Source organism: Phocoena phocoena, chromosome 7 (assembly GCF_963924675.1).
Source record: "Phocoena phocoena chromosome 7, mPhoPho1.1, whole genome shotgun sequence".
Taxonomy (NCBI): Eukaryota; Metazoa; Chordata; class Mammalia; order Artiodactyla; family Phocoenidae; genus Phocoena; species Phocoena phocoena.
In genome coordinates this window covers 112,682,130-112,687,131 of record NC_089225.1, presented here as the reverse complement: position 1 = coordinate 112,687,131, position 5,002 = coordinate 112,682,130, and positions in this window count along the sequence as shown.

Sequence of the window (5,002 nt, the reverse complement as noted above, 5' to 3'; positions counted from 1 at the left end):
ATCAACGGACAAAGGATTAATGTCCAAAATACATAAACAGCTCATGCAACTAAATATTTAAAAAACAAACAACCCAATCCAAAAATGGGCAGAAGACCTAAATAGACATTTCTCCAAAGAAGATATACAGATGGCCAAGAAGCACATGAAAAGCTGCTCAACATCACTAATTATTAGAGAAATGCAAAGCAAAACTACAATGAGGTGTCACCTCACACCAGTCAGAATGGGCATCATCAGAAAATCTACAAACAACAAATGCTGGAGAGGGTGTGGAGAAAAGGGAACCCTCTTGCACTGTTGGTGGGAATGTAAATTGATACAGCCACTATGGAGAACAGTATGGAGGTTCCTTAAAAAACTAAAAATAGAACTACCATACGACCCAGCAATCCCACTACTGGGCATATACCCTGAGAAAACCGTAATTCAAAAAGACACATGCACCCCAGTGTTCATTGCAGCACTATTTACAATAGCCAGGTCATGGAAGCAACCTAAATGCCCATTGACAGACGAATGGATAAAAAAGATGTGGTACATATATACGATGGAATATTATTACTCAGCCATAAAAAGGAACGAAATTGGGTCATTTGTAGAGAAGTGGATGAACCTAGAGACTGTCATACAGAGTGAAGTAAGTCAGAAAGAGAAAAACAAATATCGTATATTAACTCATATATGTGGAACCTAGAAAAATGGTACAGATGAACCGGTTTGCAGGGCAGAAATTGAGACACAGACATAGAGAACAAACGTATGGATACCAAGGGGGGAAAGCAGCGGCAGGTGGGGGTGCTGGTGTGATGAATTGGGCGATTGGGATTGACATGTATACACTGATGTGTATAAAATGGATAACTAATAAGAACCTGCTGTATAAAAAAATAAATAAAATAAAATTCAGAAAACAAAACAAAAAAACGCTAGTGCCCCCCTGGGAGGTGCAATCCCAGGACAGCTGGAGTGAGGGAGGGGGGAGTGCAGAAGAGAAGGCTGTGACACACGCACGCACATGCACACGCCGGCACACGTGCGTTCACACCTTGCTTCACAGACACTCAGCTGGCCGCTCAGCCCCTTGGGGCCTCATCCAAAAAACTATCAAAAAAAAAGGAAGGAAGGACACAAAGAAAAGCTCCAGGACAGTCTATTCGAGGGAGGGGTGGAGAGGGATGGGTGCTGTGGTCCGAGCTCACCCAGGGAGTACACTCTCCCTGGGTTCCGGCTGCCTCACCGGGCCCTTCGCCGGCAGCGGGGGAAGCAGGGCGCACCCCCGTGGTGTGGCGCTTCATCCAAGGTCACAGGCGTGCGGCAGAGCCAGAGTCTCCTGAGGGCTTCAGGTGTGGAGCCAGGAGGGCCGCGTGGGTGTGTGCCTAGTGGTGGCCGGGGGAGGGGAGTGAGGGGCTGCAGGCCGTGGGGAGAGGGGGGCCAAGGGGCTCTGAATCACTACCACATGGGGGTGCAAGGCCAGACATCACTTACCCATGGGCCTTACCTGGCCACCCTTCCCAATTCACGCCGCTGCTCCCACACGCGTCCTGGACTCCAGCTCTGCGTCTTTCTCTTAGCGCTTACCCGTAATCTGCTCTACGCGTCGCTCCCTCTTGATGGTCTGTTTTCCCCACTAGAATGTAAGCTCTGTGCGGGCAGGAAAGATGGCTGTCCCGTTCTCTGCCAGCACGGTGGCCCTCGGTGCTGTGCACAGAGAGCAAGTTGACCAGCAGAAGCAGCCCTGGAGCAGTGCGGGCGCACGCCGAGCCCTGCGAAGCGCTGCCTGTCATGTTTACTGTCGCTCCCGCTGTTCTGTGACTTGTCCATTTATGCCCCAGAGTCTTCCCACATCAGTGTGTCTGGTCTCCGTTTTTTTGATGGAGTACATAGTATTCCACAGTGCAGATGTCCCAGAGTTTATGCCTTCACACCACGTGCCAGGCCCTGGTGTACAGCCGTCAGCAAAAGCGCCCATGCGTCAGTGTGCAGTCGGGCAGTGTCGGTACCACGGGAGAGAATGCAGAGAAGGGGATGCAGGGCTGGCAGGGCCGGGGAGAAGGCAGGGCTGTTTGTGCAGGACGGTCATCTGCCGGACAAGTGCTGCGGGCACCAGGGAGCAGCAAATGCAAGGTCCCCGAGGTCGGAGCACAGTGCCTGGGCCAAGGGGGTGGCTGCGCGGGAGATCCCAGGATGCAGCTGGAGGCCTCGCTGAGCTGTTGACCCCTGTGCAGAGCAGGGCTGAGCTCTGTGCCCAGGGGAGAGAGGAGCTCACTTGCCCCGTGTGGACCGCAGTGGGGTCAGGTGAGGCAGGGGGCCCAGTTTGGAAGTTGCCCTGGACAGGATGCAGGTAGACTCCTTGCTGGTGGTTCTTTCCAGGTTTTTCTTCCTCCAGACTCCGTGCTCACATGTCTCTGTGCATGGACGAGCATTCCCACAGAGCAGCTTCCTAGGAGTGGGGAGGGGGAGGGGCTGGGGTGTAAGCATTGCTAGACGCACCCAGAGACCCCCCAGGAAGACTTCGTTAGTCCAACACAGTGCACAGGAGGCCTCCTCCTGGCCAGCCCTGGATGCTGTCGGTCCTGTTAGATTTGGAAACCTCGTGCTTTGCGTTTTCCTCGTGTCTAAAGTTGGGCATCCTTCCAGGTTTAGAGCTCTTACCTGGTGTTTCTCTTTGTGGGAACAGTCTGTTCTTAGTCTTTGGTCTCTCTCTTCCCAGATGTTAGCACCTTTCATTCTTTCATCGAATTAGCTAGAACTTCCCTGAAATGTTGAAGACCGAGCAGTAGACTTGCCTGTTTTGTTCCTGACTTTCACTGCAGAGAGCTGGCGTTTGAGGTTCTCTGTGATTTGGGACCAATAAACAGCTTCCGTCTAAAGCCACAGCAAGATCCTCTGGGGCTTCCTGCCTGTGGCCGTGACTGTCTCCTCTCAGAGTGTAGAGACTTTATCTTCTGAAAATTTAACATTACAGCAGCGATGTCCAAGACTAGCGTGACTTAGCATCCTTCGCAGGTAACCTGTTTTTCCTGTTGGGATGTGGGTAGAATTTTCTTTTTTCTTGAAAGCGCCATTTTCATCAGGACACGGATGGGCTTTGACACTCCTCACATAATTCTGCCTGGTCCTCAGGGAGTCCCGCAGCTGCAGATCTGCCTCCAGGATGGTTTCCTTCACGTGTATCTTTCACTGTAGTTTCTGTTTCATTGCTATGGTGTCTTTTTCAGAAAGAGATGTTATCTGCAGGTAACAATGTGCCTCTAACATCAGCCCTTTCCCTGGGCGTGTTTAAAAGGTGTCTCGCTCTCATCCTCCCTGTCGCTGAGTCTGAACTTTAGCTTTCTAATTGTCTGTTGTAATGTGACATTTCCACTTCAGTCTGCAGCTTTAGCTCATCCTTCATCACGTGTTTCATCGAATCTGTCGTTTCTTGACTTTTGCTTGTTTCCTCGTGCCGTGGAGGTTGTGTGCATCTTGTCTTCATCGCACTTCTTTTCAGAAGCTGCATGTTGGCTGTTTTCTGTTTATCTGGTTCATGAACAAGACGGGGTCTGATCGGACCTGCTGTTTTCCAAAGCGTAATGTGGTTGGATTCTGCGCGGGTCCCCACCTTTGGCGGATGGGGGAGCCTGAATCCGGCACTGTCTCCTGCTGTGTGTGGCCTTGGGCAGCTCACCGGCCTGTTTGCCCACCCCTAGAAGGGAATGCTGGTGCGCCGTGGATGGTGATCATGAGGGTTACGTGAGCCAGCACGTGTCACATCCTCAGCACAGTGTCCACAGAGGCCTCCTGCGGCCTCTGGTCCAGGTGCCTGAGCGCAGGAAAGCTGCAGGGGCACATTCTGCTTTCTGGGGACCCCCCTCGGTGAAGGCGCCGCTGCCTGGGGCCTCCAGATCTTCCCCCGCTGCTCGGTGACCGAGGCTGGCCTTTAGGGACTGTGTCAGTGTGTCCCTTTGCCTTCCGGCTTCCTGACCTCTGAGCTCGGGAGGTTGAGGCCCCCCACGGGCCGCAGGTTGTCTGGGCGCCTCTGGTTTCAGCAGCCCTCCTCTTCCTGCCCCTCCAGGCCCAGAGAAGGTAACAGCTCCCTCCCCCTAGCCGGTTGCCCCCCAAGCTGCGCATCATTTGTAGTTTCCTTAACCCTGACCACACCCTTTCGTGCCGGGCCTTCCTCGACCTCCCCGCTGGTGTGCATGAGTGCCTGCTTCCTCCCGGGACCTCGCAGAGGGGCACCATCCCAGGTCCTGCTATTACCCTGTGACCTCTAAGTCTCCCGTCCTTAGGCTTCTGGTCAACCCCTCCTGCCCTGGCTACTCACTGTCTTTACTCATCCCCGCCTGCGACCGGTCGGTCTCTCATTTCAGCCCCACTCCATCCACCTACCCCCAAAGCACCAAAGCTAAACTTGCTGTCCAAACGCAAGCGAAGTTATAGGAGTCTTTGCTTCCAGTGCTCCAGCGGCTCACCGTCAATCCCAGATAACTCCACGCCGGCCTCGTACTGGTCCCTTCACCTCCCCACCCCGCTCACACACACCTTAGCGCTCGGCTGGATCCCCCCCGGTGCCCAGACCCCCTGCTGCTGTAAGGGCCCCCGCCGCTCTGCCCTCCTCACGCAGTGATGCCTGCTCCCCGAAGCCACGTTTCTTCCTGGCCCGCAGCCAGGTTCCAGGCTCTGCCCCTGCCCGCAGCCTGGTTCCAGGGCCTCCTATAACTTGTGATGGCCAAGATTTCTGAACCCCGCTGCCCCCGCCCATCGCCTGGGGAGGCCGTCAGCAACCTGGTGTCTGGGGCTGCAGCCACCTGATTCATGCGCCTTCACAATTCATGGCAGGTGGGAGCCCTGTGGATACGAGCGCAGAAGACCCGTGATTGACCGCACCTCCTGCCGGCTCCTCCAGCGAAACGTGGAGAAAGATTCCCACGGGACGCTTCACCTGATGGCTGCACGACCCCCTGCCCCCTGAACCTGATGACCTTCTCTCGTTTGCCAGCATCACTCAGGAGCCGGC